We start from the raw sequence: 18,690 nt of genomic DNA, 5'->3' as shown, positions 1-18,690 counted from the left end.
ATTATATCTAAATGAAGTTAAATGAATAAACAAAATCATGAGAAAGAACTGCGTTAAAAACAGCAAATCTCAACCTCTGATTAATTATATTATAGCCATAGAATTTTCAAGCTATAAACCAAAACACATTAACATGAATTTTTTAAAACACGTTGCACATTTTTTTTAAAAAAGGGCCCTAGGGTACAACTTACAGAGGTTGGGATTTGCTGTTTTTAACGCAGTCCTTTCTCATGATTTTGTTTATTCATTTAACTTCATTCAGATATAATCCCACACCGTAGCTTGTACCCTCGGATCCTTTTTTTTTTTTTAATGTGTAGCGTATTTAAAAAAAATCATATTAATGTGATTTGGTTTATGCCTTGACAATTGTATGGTTATAATATATATATGTAAGCTACTAGTGTGAACTTCTCCTGACAGTTGCTAAAGCTGCTCTATCGACAGGCTATCTAGGTTGTGCCTACCGTGTTCCTAAATTATAATGGGATAAAATAGAGCTAGAAGAATGAGGAAGAGACAACTAAAAGAACTAACACAAAATTAAACTACTGAAGAGCCACAATGAAAGTTAAACTGAATTGGACAATAAATGGGACTGAAAGAAGATTGGTTGAAACCCACAACAGAGGTTCAATTATAAATTATAGATTAAAATATTTTAAAAAACGACCCAAGAATTAATTTATATAATTTAACCAACATTTTACGATTACGGCTTCATCATAACACCCCTTGACGAAACCATAATAGTGAAACGTTGGTATTATGAAATGAATTATTACTAGGGTACTTTGAAGGTGTTGTTATGTATTTTATATATAATTTTTGTTATAATATTGTCTAAAATAATCCACTCAGCACTGGAGGGCTTAAAGAAAGATTTCAAGTTATTTTTATTTCAAGCCTCCCAGTGGCACAGTGGCATATCTGTAGACTTGTGTGTTTTTTCTTATAGCATAGCCACATCGGGCTATCTGCTGAGTCCACCGAGGGGAATCGAACCCCCGATTTTAGCATTGTAGTCTTCGGACTTATACTAATACAAACCGGGTTTCGATACTCGTGGTGGGCAAAGCACAGATAGCCCTTTTTGTAGCTTTATTGTTAATGACAAAATTCTTATTTCAAAGAATGGCTTTGAAGACTTAACTAGAGAACTTATCTTAACAATCAAATGCGGGGGGCATTATAATGTGACGGTCAATCCCACTATTCGTTGGTAAAACAGTAGCCCAAGAGTTGGCAGTGGGCGGTGAAGACTAGCTGCCTTCCCTCTAGTCTTACACTGCTAAATTAGGGATGGTTAGCGCAAACAAACAAACAAAAGAAAAAATAACAATATACTTATAAAAAAACATTAAATAAAAGAAGATGTCACAGTGGAAGAAACAGAACAAGGCTAGTAAAAAGTAAGAATAAAACAACGAGTCATGTTACTAAAAACATGTCAATAACTGAGTGCTTAAAATAATTTTATTTTAAGTCGCAGAATTAAATGAAGAAACACGAAAATCCATAATATATAAGTAAAAAAGGAAAAAGAGTTTTAAAAAGTCTAAAACACATGATGTAAGTGAAAATTATAAAATATGTTAAAGGAAATGCTATGTTGGAGTAATATAAAGAACAAAATACAAATAAGTCACTGGAACTCGAGAATTGGCTCTAAGATAGAGCTCTGAATTTTAGGAATGAACAACCTGCCCTGTAAATCATTTGCGGGGCTAGTTGATTCTGTTATAGAACCCTGGATTTCAGGGTATAAATATATTTTCTAAATAGTTTACAGAGTTAGAAACGGCTCTTTGGTAGGACTTTTCGGAGCTAGTGAGTCAGGTCAAATAGACGAGATACCATAAAATGTTACCCACACTTGAAGATGTAGGTACGTTATAAGACTGGTAGTCGTTTCATTTGTGTGGATGGCGGGTGATAGGGTACAGTTAACTGAATGGTTTTTATGTGGGCAATAGTTTAAAATTAGGGATGGTGGGAAATAGACTTAGTTGTCTTGATGTAAATACAAAAAATAAAGATATAAAAGAACGAAAATTAAACACATGCTTCAAATAATTATGAGACTAAGATTTAATCGACATCGATATTTATTTACTTTTGAGATGCATGTTCGCTAGAATAATAGGTAAACACCACGACAATATATAACAGCTTTATTAACGATTTATGTAAATAAATTATTAGCTTGTTTGTTTTGTTCTGTTTTTTGGAATTTCGCGCAAAGCTACACGAGGGCTATCCGCGCTAGCCGTCCCTAATTTAGCAGTGAAAGACTAGAAGGAAGGCAGCTAGTCTTCACCGCCCACCGCCAAGTCTTGGGCTACTCTTTTACCAACGAATAATGGGACTGATGGTCACATTATAATGCTCCCACGGCTGAAAGGGCGAGCATGTTTGGTGCGGCGGAGAATCGAACGCCTTAACTCATCTGGCCATGCCGGGCCAAATTATTAGATTCGATTTTAAAACAAAACGCACAAAAGGAGAAATTTCTTGTTTTCAACACTGACGAAGTAGAAAACAAACTAAATTATAGGGAGGGGCACTCGCTAACTACATAAAATTTCGCTACGCAGGGTTGATCATATTAGACTTTAAAAAACAAAACAAAAATGAAAATGTGTCTGTAGTTGTCAACGAGAACGGACCATTTTTGACAGAAGAATGAGGAATAATATTCTACACAAGTACACCAACTTTCATTAAAATCTGATAATTTTTGACTGAGTTATAGCGTAACAATTCGACCTGTGTGTTACTAGGTTGGGACGTTTTTATTTTTGTGACCTTAACCATAAAAACTAATTGCTTTATAAGATTGTTCATAGTCCAAATATATTCCAACTTTCGTCCAATATTTCTAGCCGTTTTCGTTGACACATAAGGGTGAGTGGGTGGAGCATAACTTCGATGTCGGAGATAAAAATATAAATTTAAAGAATATTTTACGTTTTGATGTAGAATCGATAAGTATCGATGAAAGAAGCTATTGAATTAAAATAAGCCACAATGAAACTAAAGAGTTAAAGATACCGTTAAAAGATATCAAACAACTGTTCAAGTTAGCAGTTAGAAACTATTCTATACATACAAAAACTTTCTATGCATAAAAAGAAGACTTAGGAATAGGAATCCCATTAACTTCAGTACTGATGGTACTATTTAGGAATAGGAATCTCATTATATTAAGTACTGGTGCGACTATGTAGGAATGGGAATCCCATTATATTAAGTACTGGTACGACTATGTAGGAATGGGAATCCCATTATATTAAGTACTGGTGCGACTATGTAGGAATGGGAATCCCATTATATTAAGTACTGGTGCGACTATGTAGGAATGGGAATCCCATTATATTAAGTACTGGTGCGACTATGTAGGAATGGGAATCCCATTAAAGTAAGTACTGGTGCGACTATGTAGGAATGGGAATCCCATTATATTAAGTACTGGTGCGACTATGTAGGAATGGGAATCCCATTATATTCAGTATTGTCGACACTAGGAATGGAAATCGTATTATATTCTGTATTGTCGACACTAGGAATGGGAATCCTATTATATTCAGTATTGTCGACACTAGGAATGGGAATCCCATTATATTCAGTATTGTAGACACTAGAAATGGGAATCCCATTATATTCAGTATTGTCGACACTAAGAATGGGAATCCCATTATATTCAGTATTGTAGACACTAGGAATGGGAATCCCATTATATTCAGTATTGTCAACACTAGGAATGGGAATCCTATTATATTCAGTATTGTCGACACTAGGAATGGAAATCGTATTATATTCTGTATTGTCGACACTAGGAATGGGAATCCTATTATATTCAGTATTGTCGACACTAGGAATGGGAATCCCATTATATTCAGTATTGTAGACACTAGAAATGGGAATCCCATTATATTCAGTATTGTCGACACTAAGAATGGGAATCCCATTATATTCAGTATTGTAGACACTAGGAATGGGAATCCCATTATATTCAGTATTGTCAACACTAGGAATGGGAATCCTATTATATTCAGTATTGTCGACACTAGGAATGGGAATCCCATTATATTCAGTATTGTCGACACTAGGAATGGGAATCCCATTATATTCAGTATTGTCAACACTAGGAATGGGAATCCCATTATATTCAGTATTGTCAACACTAGGAATGGGAATCCCATTATATTCAGTATTGTCAACACTAGGAATGGGAATCCCATTATATTCAGTATTGCCAACACTAGGAATGGGAATCCCATTATATTCAGTATTGTCGACACTAGGAATGGGAATCCTATTATCCTCAATAGAGGCAACAGTAATTTCTTATTACAAAATAAACAGAGCACCTACCACAGCTACATTTCCACCACTTTTCTGGTGGTGATATATTGATGACATCCTATGTGTTTCTGTAGTCATACTTAGCAAATGACTTGAAAAGTTTAGATAACTATAGCCTTCTGATTTCTCTCGTCGATTTTATAACATAAAACCACAAAAAAATCTAGGTTAAAATTTGCAAAAATGACCACACATAACGAAACTTATGTAAATTGTTTTCTGTATAGAAGATATAAAAATAAAAAATTGAACAACTTAAAGAAATTAAATTCTGCAAAGATAAAAATATAGAAAAAAGAAATCCAAATATAACAACGCCCTTTAAAACAAAAAAAAAAAAAGAGAAATTCAAAGTTGAAAAATAAGCTACCGAAAGGAAGGGCTATCATTGTTGTACCCACAGTGGACATTGAAATCGGTTTTTATTCTCGTAAATCTTCAGACTTATCATTGAGCCATTGAGGATCATAAAAGCAAAACCAAAGTAAAATCATAATGAGGAGTATGGTATTTTTTCTGTGTATAAAGTAGGAGTTAGAGACTAGGAAAATTTTCGTAAAAGCGAAACGAATCAGTTGTAAATGAATGAAAAAAATATAAGTTAAATTTCAAAAATGTAAAACAATGAGACGTGGACAAAAAACAACAACTAAATATTTTGGAAGCTTTGAGTATCAAAAATGAAACCTAGCATAAATATAAAACGTGAGAAACACCATTATATTTGTGTTCGGTTATTTTACATTAAACACCAGGTGAAGCTAGCATCGTCTTTGTATATTTAATCATATAAATATTTTTAAGAATATTACATCTTTGATGAACATCACTTGTGAAAAAAACCCAAAAAACAACTAGCAACGAGGATAAAACAACACCGTGGTATAAGTTACGGTGTTGGAGAGAATAAAGTTCGTTTTATTTTTTGAGACGTATGAAGATGTAGAAGTTAGACGATGCATCCCTTATTATTTTCTATCAGAATTAGCCTCAATTCCTGTGCTTCACCTGTTTTAAATGTGAACTTAAAAAGCATATCTGGGTGCTCAATCTCAGAATATACGACACCTAAACCACCTTTCACTGTTTGTACTCAAATGAGGAAAGGTGGCTCCCTATAGGGAAAAAGAAATGCACCAAATAAACCAGCTGGTTATTAAACTAAGCCACCGAAAGCAATAAAGCAAAGCTTAGGCCCTAAACTAGCCCTGAAATAGTAAGTAACCCGAGCCATCAATTTCAAAGTTCATGAAAAATATTATTATGCCAAGTTATTAAAGTGATGTAAATTAAAGCTCATATCAGTTCTACTCTACTCTCTACCCTTAATAGCCTCCATATATTTTACAAGAGAAACACGCGGCTGTAAGTGCATTATAACAATTTTTAACTTTTGTCTGTCTTAAAAATCATGCATTTTCCTTGCATATAGTTTCATGTTTTAGTTTTGCTATCAAAGACATATGTAATTCATACAGAAAAAATTAAAAAGTCTTAAGTTTGGGAACAGGGCGTGGCAGTCTAGAACGTAAAGTTCACGAAGTTTAGTTTTTAACTACTTCTACCGAATAGTTCAAGTGAATTTTCTAAATTATGAAAATGGAATAAATTGAAGAAGATATTGATCAAGGTACTAGAGAGAACATGTAATTATTTCGAGTACACAAGAAGGTCAGTGCTTTAGTAAATTTGTTGTAGTGGTTGTTACTGCAAAATTTTATAACGGCAGCAGTCGAGTACAGAAAGTTAAAATATTAAGAATCTTATCTCAAACAATGAAATAAAAACTTTTGTCATTTAATGGTTAAGCTTTCATTGTTATGTTTCTAACTCCAAAAATATTGTATTGAGACATTTGGGGAGATAAAATCAGGGTGAAGTGGAAAATCAATTTAAAATTCTATTTCAGATTGTAACGTATAGGTAATCTGTCTTTCTTACTTAATGAACATACAAATGTGTCAATCCTATAGTCGAAATACAGGTAGTTTGTCTTTGTTACTTAATACACATACGACTGTTTTAATTCTATAGTTGAATGCTTTTACATGCAAGCAATAGTCTAAATTTTTGTATTTGTTGTTGAACATAAAGCTATACAGTGAACTCTACATTCTACGCCCATCACGAACGTCGAAACTCGGTTTCTAGTGTTATAAGTCCGCAAATTTAAAGTTGTGCCCATGGGGAGTGAGTAGTCTAATATACCATGGAATTATTTTATTGGTTCCTCAGCTGAACAATGTTGCCTCAATGTAACGCAACCATTTATGACTTACCAAAATGTATTTCACACAAACATATCTTTTGTGCATAATCGACCGATTTAAATAAGAAATTCAAATAAACCATTTTTCCATCATATTTTAATATGCGTGCTAAACTATGTTAATATAGGTCCAATTTACTCAAAATTAAAATTATTTTAGATTGTCTCATGTGAAACTAATGAAGTCTTCGTGAGTAACCCACGTGAATTATCTGGCTTAAATTTATCCTCTTGTTTGAAGCAGGGCTCTTCGCGAAATAAAATATTATTACAAACACATAGCTTTTCAGCCTGGCATGGCTTGGTAGATCGAGTTCTCCACTCACAGTATGCGGATCGTGGTTTCGAATCACCGTCAAGGTACAGGCTCTTTCTTTCATTTGTGGAAACCTTACGGCCAATCCCACTATAGCCCAAGAATTGGGGTTGTTTGTTGTGGCTAGCTGCCCTCCCTCCAGCCAATCACTGCTAAGTTAGAGACGGTTAGCATAGATAGCCTTAGAGTAGCTGTGCATAAAATTAAAAAAAATCAAAGTTAAAACTTTCCAGCATATCAGAATAACTGATCCATTAGAAAATAAAATCGATGCGCGTTAAATGTGAGTTACTACCTTTGTTAACAACATACATGTTAAGTGTAGTTGCATCTTGATATTGTTTATCAGGTACCATTGCAATCACACTCTTTAGGACGTTTAGGATGGACACATCCTTCTGGTATAATAATGAAAGCTGATCTGTTGATGTGAAATCAACCAGTTTTCATCAGTAGTTCTCATAGTTTCTCCAATCATGAAGACCTTGAAACTGTTCTTGTATTTTAGGAACATAAGAGTGATAAACTGTAATTGAAACTTTATTACCCGTGGCAATAACTTGTAGACTTTGTGTGAAGAAAGATGACATTCGAAAGAACAACTATAAATATCTCTGGGATCATATTCAGGTAAATATGACGTTTCGGTATCGTGTTATTGGTGGTTTCACAAGCTCGTAAAATAGTCCTGGCTTTTATAAGCCTTTCCTTTTCGTATGTTTCACCTTTTATTAGTAATAACTATATCAAGACAATAGTGTACCCTTTCCATTGGAAGTATAGTATTGCACGTATTACTGCATTCGTAGAGAACACAAATTATGTTATTATCCATATATAATTACTCGCGAAAGCTAATTCAAAGATGATTTCAACATCTGTTTAGAAACTTTTATATCATGTGTTTTGGTATGTGATACCAACATGGCAGAAACATGGCTAACTTTTCGGTAAAAGCTGTAAAAGTATGTAATTATAATAGTTATTATTATTATAATTTGCGTATTCTTTACTGGTCCAGTAAGAAGCGTGTGCCATAGCATTTTTACTTTTTTTGTCTTTGAATATTAAACCATTGTCACTCAAGCTTTTTTTAAAATTAATACCTGTGCTATTTTCGATGGTTTAGTTGTCGTGATATAAATAACACGTACGTGTGTTTTAACCAAGTCAGCCTCATGACCTTTGACATTGTTAAAGAGTTCTTCAGAAGTGCTGTACGTCAAATAAAATGTAGCAAAAATTATTTTAGTCGCTCATACCATAAGGAATTAGTATTAGGGTTATCAAACATATGATGCTCACAGCTATTACTGTTACATAGCTCCAGCTGTGAGAAAAAATCACAATCACGACTAATCACGCACTAACCCACATATAACTATACCTGAACCAACCATCTTTCCATGATTAAACACGCACTAACCCACACATATCTACAACTGAACCAACCATATTTTCATGACTAATCACGCACTAATCGTGTACTCCTGGAACTGAGCGAACTGGCGTTCCACAATCAAACACTAACCTAGGTGTACTAAGCGACTGAACAAACTAATACATTAAACCACACATTAATCATGTATGGCTAAAAATGAAGTAACTAACGTATCATGAATAATTAAGCACTAACCAGGTATACCAATAGACTGGACTGTTTCATGATCAATCGTGCATTAAGAAGCTCTCCGAAGACCGAGTTAACTATAGCTTTTAACGCTTATAGTTAACATGATCTGTACAATATCTAGAATCTGAATCATTTCATCTTTTCATACAGGAAATCTTTGGATAAGGATAAGCAGAGGGTACCAATGCGACGTAATCTGATAACTGTTAAAAATATTTTTGGGAAGTGAAAATTAAGATCGGAAAGGAATAGAATTAAAAACTACAGTGAATAACTGCTTTACTTTATTCTGCTAAAGCTTTAAAAACTACAGTGAATAACTGCTTCACTTTACTCTGCTAAAGCTTTAAAAACTACAGTGAATAACTGCTTCACTTTACTCTGGTAAAGCTTTAAAAACTACAGTGAATAACTGCTTCACTTTACTCTGGTAAAGCTTTAAAAACTACAGTGAATAACTGCTTCACTTTACTCTGGTAAAGCTTTAAAAACTACAGTGAATAACTGCTTCACTTTACTCTGGTAAAGCTTTAAAAACTACAGTGAATAACTGCTTCACTTTACTCTAGTAAAGCTTTAAAAATTACAGTGAATAACTGCTTCACATTACTCTGGTAAAGCTTTTCTCGTAAGACACACTTTCCCTGTTCCACGTATTAAAGAATCTTAGCTCATGGCAACTAACTTGTTAGTTTAGGATCCGGTTTTTGTCACTTACTCAGTCCTAATTTAGCAAGAATCTTGGTTGATATCAAGTGATTTGTTTGGTTCAGGATCCCGTTTTTGTCACTTACTTAGTCTTAATTTAACAAGAATCTTAGCTTGCGTCAGGGAATTCATTACGCTTAGGATCCGTTTACTGTCACTCAGTCTTACGCATTTTCTCAGAAAAAAAAATGGAACTTTTCAGAACGGTGTAAACTCTTAATATTTTATTGAATAACCTTTGAACTAACCAGCCCTTACTTATTGCTATAATACTTGAATGTTGTGTACTGTAAAAGTGTGTGTGTTTTCTTACAGTAAAGCCACGTTAGGCTATCTGCTGAGCCAACCGACGGGAATCGAACCTCTGACTTTAGTGTTGTAAATCCGTGGACATACCGCTGTATTAGCGGGGGGCTGTAAAAGTAATACAACCCTTACGTACTGCTATACTACTCTAACACTGTTGATCTTACATAACTCTTGCATGATGCTGGGATACTTGAACATTTTACACTACTCATCTAACATAACCCTTGCATAATGCAAGAATATTCAAGCATTTCAAAATATTGATCTAACATAACTCTTGCATGCTGCTAGGATACTTGAACACTTTGTACTGTTGATTTAACATAACCATTGCATGTTGCTACGATATTTGAACATTTTACACTGCTGATCAAACATAACACTTCCGTGCTCCTAGGATATTTCAATACTTTGCAATACTAAACTAACATAACTCTTGCATGCTGTTAAGATACTTGAACACTTCGTACTGTTGACCTAACAACATAACGCTTGCATGTTGCTAGGATACTTGAACACTTCGTAAAGTTGAATTAACGTTACCTTTGCATTCTGCTAGGATACTTGAGTACTATGAGCCCATAATATTCACCAGAAGTCTTAACCTATACAGTTTTTACTTTTCTACTTTGAAAGATAATTGTGGTTTATTAAGAACACCTTAATTTAGCTGAATCGTAAGGTCTCAGGCTCGATCTACGATATTGTTGAAATCACTTCGTACCTTCCGCTACTAATTCATTACAAACCTCGTTATTTTGTCCAGCTTCTGCACTCTTGTGGCATTGTGTGCTGCCCTTCCTTTAGCCAGTGTTTCAAATTATGGAAAATTATACCATCTGAAACACAAGGGAGTCTGGCCTGACCGTTTTACTCATGATCACAACATGATGTGTGTGAGGTTTAACGTTTATAACAAATAGTAGCTGACATTAATATGACAGTATGGAGTGCACACATACATCACTTATGTTGCGTTAGTATGATCAAATTCAAAGTAAGTGTTACCCTCATACTACACCATGGGGAGAGATTCTAGGGATGCAATATTGGTCGAACACTAAAGCTATGAAACGTGGACATACAGACAGTAAAGGATCAATCGAAGAATGACATAGCGGGTCAGATCGGATTCCAATCTTCAATATTATATCATTGACAACACACAAGAACACAGAGAGCCTACAAGGAATAACAGACCACAGCGCCGATCTCCATACGCCACTCAACGAGGTTCCTAAAGGTACATGACAAATTCAGATTAGTCAAAAATTGTAGTCGTGAAAAACTGACTCATACACGAAACTTCTGCGTGATGCATATACTAACATGTAATTTTTCTCGTTTGAAAACGGGTCAGCTTTATGTATTTACAATGTTAAAACCCGGTGTTCGAGTCCTCTAGTGGACAGTTATTCTACTACATAGTTCTCCACTAAAAACAAATAAATCTTTAATATTCTGACACGTGTCTCAATATGTTAATCACTAATTAACTCAAAGAATTGAAAATGTTATTCAAAAGACAAATTCCAACTAAGTTGAGGTGCTCATACTAATTAATGCATCACTGACTCCAAGCCTCGTGTTACATAAAGATTGACAACTAATGCAAGCTGAGGTACTCGTACTAATAATTACTGACTTCCATCTTTGTGTTACATACAAACTGAAGGCCAATGTAAATCTTATGTCAATTTAACTTATCTTCATGACCTGTTTTCTCATCGTAGCATGTACTAATGGCTGATAATATTCATTTGCCAACTCACTTAATTGTCTTAAACTCGATGTATGAAAGGTTTTTCTTTGTCGTTAATCGCAGAGCTCCACAATTGGCTACCTCTGCTGTGTCAACCACGGAAATCAAAACCATATTTTAGCGTTATAAAACTTCCGGGGGCTAAGATGTTGTTTTTGTGTTTCAAATCCCGATATTAATTTCTCCAAATTTTTTATTTCTGTGACAGATTTGTTTGACAGATTTTTCAAATTGGCGACGAATGGTGTGTTTAATGCACATTTGATATGTTGTTGTTCAAGTTGAATATCCGAAAACTCGTTACAGTCCAAAAAAATATTAACAAGCCTTTTCAGACTTTGTGAACGTTCTTAGTGGATTTCATAAAAAGAATAGTCATTGCTTTATTTAAAATGTGTTGTATGAAAAAACCTATAAAAACGCCTTCAAAACTTCTACCTGTTTATCCAACGTCACAAGTAACCATGACAACCGTCTAGGTTATAGCCAAAAGTCACGTGATGTCAGGTGATAGTGTTATTACATAAAATCTCATATACTTCATTCTGGAACAAAGTTCAAGAATTATTGGAGCACGTAAAACCAGAAGCATGAGGAATTAAGATATCAATACAATAACGAGTCAGAAACAGAATACTTTGTGATACGGATAGCCTATTATAATAATTTAAGTATAGCACCAAAAACGTTAATATAAATAACATTCTGTTTTGACACAAAATGCATAGGCACTGTTTTAATGACATCAGAAAACGTAGATTTCAGAAATCAGAAAAATATGTCGTAAAGAGTTCTTATCAATTTTCTTGCTTTTTTAATGGTAACCTCTACTGGCTGAACGATAAACTTAAGGGCTTATAACGCTAAAATTCAGAGTGAGATTTCCACGGTGTAGACAGTAGATATAGCTATTAGCCTAGAGTTTAACTGTACAATTTTAGTAAGTGAATTGCTATATGTCTGTGAAATTCTGCAGTTACTACAGCTATTAAAACACCAGTGATCCGTTAGGTGCGTATTTTATTACATTGGAGCTTCTGATGTATTCGTACAAAACTCGGATCTCAGAAACTACCAAACCGATAAACACGAGTCATAGCTGGGTAACATTTTCATGACTAGCCAGTACTTTAGTAGCTGAGAAATAAATAAAACAGTTGAAATTTCTAAAAAAAATTATATGTTTCAGATTTAATCAATAAATCTAACAAACAAAAACGTTTCAGATTTATCCAATAAAAATTACAAACAACAATGATGTTTCAGATTTGATCAATAAAAATAAAAAAATATGAGTATGTTTCAAATATAAGACAATTAAAGACTTTAAAAATTATTTGTTTTTCTTTAGTGAAAATTTCATGAATGTTACAAAAGAAAATCAAAACACTTTCATTGATGTGTCTACAAAGAAATACTTTAATAAAACCTACTGACAGCTCATTTTTAAACTAAAATTTCAATAAAATCCCTTTTCTCATGGATGGTAAACATTACTGAATAAGTAACTTGTTGTAGAACTATCAGACAATTCCATAAAAGGACTCAGGTTCAATACCTATCCGCAGGAACTACCTATTATACCTACACGGAGGGCGGCAGGTATCATGAATGCACAGTATTGTAAAATTCCATAATAGAAATGCAAAACATAAACTATAATTGTATTTCAGGTGTGTTAAGTACACTTTCTATAAATTACAACTCACAATGTTTACTTTTATTTATATTTTGAGCATTAAGTAACTAATAGTGTTGTATTTTAATAATAAAATTTACCAAACATTATGCTTAAAGGTTCTTGTTTTGTATTTGTGGGTTGCATTTGTAGAAAGTAAAACTTATTTCAAAAATATTTAACTGTGTATATCATATGTATTTAAAACGTTTCAATAACAACAAATAATAGGCCTAACTTCTTGTGTCTTCTTCCCAGTAAACTGAATTCTAATAAAAAACACTGAGAGCTGAGGGGAGTCAACTTTTATTTTCACTTTTAAAATCGTAATGTTTGAGTATCCTCATATTTCTCGGTTAAGTGTCTCAAGGGTTCAAGGTTAAAGACTCACTTTCAGTTTTTTGAGGTCGTTTTTTACTTGTTTTTACAATAATTATATATTGTAACGCTACACGTAATGGCTAACTTAGCATAAACGACCCTAATATTAATTAAAGGAATAGATAAGGAAGAAAGCAGAAAGTGAATAACAAGTCAGTAATGCGATCTGTTAGTATTTTAGTATATCCACGACCCCGCGACGTCAAGTTGCAGTTACGAATACTCCTTTTTTCACTGTTTGAGATTTTTCAGTAGAATACAGATTTATGTATAAAAGAACAAACATTTTCTGTGACATCAAGTTACTAACGTTGTTGCTGACCAGTTCCTTCATCGTAGACCTAAAATGCATAGTATTGTGTGGAAGTCGTAAAATGATCGCATTGCGCCTCAGTATATAATTGACCATTCTAGGCACTGACGTAGATATTTATAATGCATCAGCATCTATCATAAAGTATAGCGGAGCTCTAATAATACTACGAACAAACGACTAAACAAAGAAATAACCCAGTGGCTACGCGGTAAGGCTAGAGGCTAATAATGATAAAAAGTAGGATTCGATAGGAGTGGTGGGAACAGCAAATGTAGCGTTGTAATTTAAAAAAAAATTAAAGCAAAATAAAATATATATACTAATTTATTTACACTTCTAATCAGAAACCTTTGAAATGTATATCCTTTTCAGTAGAACTACCACGTGTAAAGTAGAATCATGAGTGCTATTGATGTTTTAGGAGTAGAACATTGCGGAGAGAAGCCTAGTATAAACTCTAGAGAAAATAATGCAGTTGAGTGTGTTCTGTAGTATTTGGCTTTTGTATAACCCTTCGGGTTATCTTTATAAATTATATAAAATGTTATTATAAATAGATATAAAGTGAAGAAATTTTAGATTAGCGCATATGGCGTTTGACTGGTTATCATCTTCAACATCTATTTAAGAGAGTATAATTGATGAATTAATGACGTGCTTTAAGATGAATAACATGTAACAATGAAGCAGCGACTAATTATACTGCTGATTATACGCATGCTTTTTTTTTCTATTAGTAGGCGAACGAAAACATGTCAAACACCTGTTCCTTCCATGGAAAATGTCAAGAAATATATTACGAGGACCTTGTACATGTGTTGGAAAGAAAATGGTAACTTAGAGAAAGTGAGATCCTGAAATCAGCTTTTGATATTTCTAATCCAAAAAAAGCTCTTTCTAAAAAATAAAAAAACGTATTTGTCTGGGATTGTCGGAAAATGGTGAGATATCAAATATTCTGTTCGTGCTAAAGCTAGTTTTTATTTTATCAATGCGAATATATTGTGAACACTCGTTATTTGATAGATTTGAATGAACCGTCATCGTCTTTTCCCATACCCCACCCTCTCCAGGATTTTCAAAATTCTAATTGCACAAGCTACTTTAATTTATCAGTTCAAAGACACAAAGAATTTCCATTTTGATAATTTTAATACGAGAAGCTACGTTAATTTACCAGGTCAAAGACACAAAAAAACATGGATTATGATAATATTAATACGAGAAGCTACTTTAATTTACTAAGTCAAAGACAAAGAACTTCCATTTTCATAATTTCAATGCTAGAATATACTTTAATTTACCAGGTGAAAGAAACAACAAACTGGGATTTCGATAATATTAATACCAGTATCCACCTTACTTTACCAGATCGAAGACACAGAAAACTTTGATTTTGATCAATTTTAACACGAGAAGATACTTTAATTTACCAGTTCAAAGACACAAAGAAGTTGAATTTTGATAATATTTACACGACTAGCTACTTTAATTTACCAGGTAAAATACAGAAATAACTTGGATTTTGATAATTGTAATATGACAAGCTAGTTTAATTTACCAGGTAAAAGACACAACCAACATGGATTTTGATCATTTGAATTCGAGAAGCTACTTTGATTTACAAGATCAAAGACACAAAGAACTTGGATTTTAATCAATTTAATAGAAGAAGCTACATCAATTTACTAGGTCAACGATACAAAGAACTTGTATTTTGATCATTTTAACATGAGACGTTACTTTAATTTTTCTGAATTTTTTGATAATATTAATTACGAGAACCTACTTTAATTTACCAGGTCAAAAACAAGTAACTTTAATTTTGATAATTTCAATACGAGAAGCTACTTTGATTCACAAAGTCAAAGACAGAAAGAGCTTGGATTTTAATAATCTTAATACGAGAAGCTATTTTATCATACCAGACTTTGATCATTTTTACACGAGAAGATTCCTTAATCTTGTTCTTTATCAGGGACACAAAGAACTTGGATTTTGATCATTTGATCACGAAACGTTTCTTTAGTTTACCAGGTTAGAGTCACAAAAAACCTGAATTTTGATCATTTTAACATGAGACGTTACTTTAATTTACCAGGTCAAAGACACAAAGAACTTGCATTTTGGTAATAGCAATAGAAGAAGCTACTTTAATTACAAGGTTTTGACTCAACACAAAGAAGCTGGACTTTTATAATATTTAAACGACAAGCTACTTTAATTTACCAGGTCAAACACCCAAAAAACATGGAATTTGATAGTTTTAATACAAAAAGTTACTTTAATTTACCAGCTAAAAGACACAAAGAACTTGGATTTTTAACATTTTCAATCAAGAAGCTACTTTATTTTACCAGATCAAAAAACAAAAAGAACTTGGATTTTGAATATTTTAAGAGGAGAAGCTACTTTAATTTACTCGGTCTAAGACAAAGAACTTTGATTTTGATAAGTTAAATACGAGAAGCTACTTTAATTTATAATGTGAAAGTCACAAACAACTTGGATTATAATAATAGTAATAGATGAAGCTACTTTAATTACACCGTAAAAAATAGAGAGAAGTTGGATAATGATAATATTAACACGAGCAGCTACTTTAATATATCAGGTCAAAGCACAAGAAACTTGGATTTGATTATTTTAATAGCAGAAAATACTTTAATTTACCTGGTCAAAGACAAAAAACTTTGATTTTGATAATATTAAAACAAGAAGGTTATTTAATTTACTGCGTCTGAGAGAAACAACTTTGATTTTGATAATTTCACTACAAGAAGCAACTTTAATTTATAAGGTCAAAGTCACAAAAACCTTTGATTTTGATAACAGTAATAGAAGAAGCTTTTTTAATTTACCATGTCAAAGACACAAGGAACTTATGTTTTGATAATTTTAATAGTAGAAAATACTTTGATTTACAAGGTCAAAGACAGAAAGAACTTGGATTTTGATCAATTCAACACGAGTCGCTACTTTTATTGACAAGGTCAAACTCACAAAGAACTTGCATTTTGATACTACTAATAGAAGAAGCTACTTTATTTACAAGGTCAAAAACAGAAAGAAGTTGGACTTTGATAATATTTACAAGAGAAGCTACTTTAATTTACCAGGTCAAACACCCAAAGAAAATGGATTTTGATAATTTTAATACGAGAAGTTGCTTTAATTTACCAGATAAAAGACATAAACAATTTTGATTTTGATAATATAAATACCAGAGCTACTTTAATTTATAATGTAAAAGTCACAAAGAACTTGGATTATGATAATAGTAATAGAAGAAGTTCCTTTAACTTACCAGGTCAAACACACAAAGAACTTCGAATTTGATAATTTTAATACGAGAATCCACTTTAATTTGACATGTTAAAGTCATAAAGAAGTTGCATTTCGATATATTTAATACGAGAAGCTTCTTTAATTTACCAAATTGATAATTTGAAGACGAGAAGGTTATTTAACTTATTAGATCAAACAAACAAAGAATTTGGATTTCGATAATATTTATATGAGAGGCTAACCTACTTTACCAGGTCAAAGACACAAAGAACTTGGATTTTGATAATAGTAATAGAAGAAGCTACTTTAATTTACATGATTAAGGACACAAAGAACCAGGATTTTGATCATTTTAACACGAGAAGCTACTTTATTTCAGCAGTTTAAAGAACAAAGATTTTAGATTTTCATAATATTAATACGGGAAGTTACTTTAATTTACCACGTCAAAGACAAAAAACTTTTATGTTGATAATTTCAATACGAGAAGCTACTTTAATTTATTACTTCAAAGTCACAAAGAACTTGGATTTTGATAACACTGCACAACAATTTTTTTGAAAAATTTTGCTTCCTGAAAAGATTTTGCTGATTGTGACAGGTACCTGGTGGGTATGCACAAATATAGTTTTGGTTTTGCTTCATCACGTAGAATCTTTGAGAAATAGACAGTTAACTCTTTTCCTGGCAATAACGTATTTAATTGCGTTTATGTTTCTAATACGCTATTAAGTTCAACATAATTTAAAGTGTTTTGCTCCTGATTTTCGTTTGTATTCAATGTCCGGTGCGTCACGTTGCAGTGTCCAACAGTAGTCAGCAAGCATTGACGGATTTCAGTTGCCCTGATATCGTTTTTCCATTGTAGCAATGTACTGGTAAAACTGAAGATTTCGATGAAACGGTATGTGATGGACAAATTGGGATGTGATTTTCGTGATCAGCAGCCAAAAATCTATAAGGAACACCCAACAATGTTCAAAAAGCAAAAACGTTGGTGTACAGTCTAATAGTGATAGAAGAAGCTACTTTAATTACCAGTTCAAAGAAATAAAGAAGATGGATTTTGATAATATTAAAATGAGAAACTACCTTAATTTTCCTGGTGAATGACATTGGATTTTGATAATTTTAATACGAGAAGTTACTTTAATTTACCAAATCAAAGAAACAAAGAACATGTGTTATGATAATATTAATAGGAGAATCTACTTTAATTTAGCAGGTCAAAGACACAAAGTTCTTAGATTTTGATAATATTAATACGGGAAACTACTTTAATTTACCAGGTGAAATAACTTGGATTTTATCGATTTGCGTTGGAAAAGCTACTGTAATTTACCAGATGAAATACACAAATAACTTGGATTTTTCTCATTTTAATATGAGAAGCTACATTAATTCACCAGGTAAAAGACAAAAAAGAACTTGTATTTTGATCATTATAACAGAAGTTACTTTAATTTGTCTGGTCAAACACACAAAATACTTGGATTTTGATCATTTTAAAAAGAGAAGCTACTTTAATTTAACAAGTCAAAGATAGAAAGAACTTGAATTTTGATAATATTAATAAGAGAAGCTGTTTCAATTTACGAGGTTAAAGACAAAGAACTTCCATTTTGGTAATTTCAATACGAGAAGCTACTTTAATTTACC

Source organism: Tachypleus tridentatus, chromosome 7 (assembly GCF_004210375.1).
Source record: "Tachypleus tridentatus isolate NWPU-2018 chromosome 7, ASM421037v1, whole genome shotgun sequence".
Taxonomy (NCBI): Eukaryota; Metazoa; Arthropoda; class Merostomata; order Xiphosura; family Limulidae; genus Tachypleus; species Tachypleus tridentatus.
The sequence above is the reverse complement of the archived record's forward strand: the minus strand, read 5'-3'. Positions refer to the sequence as shown.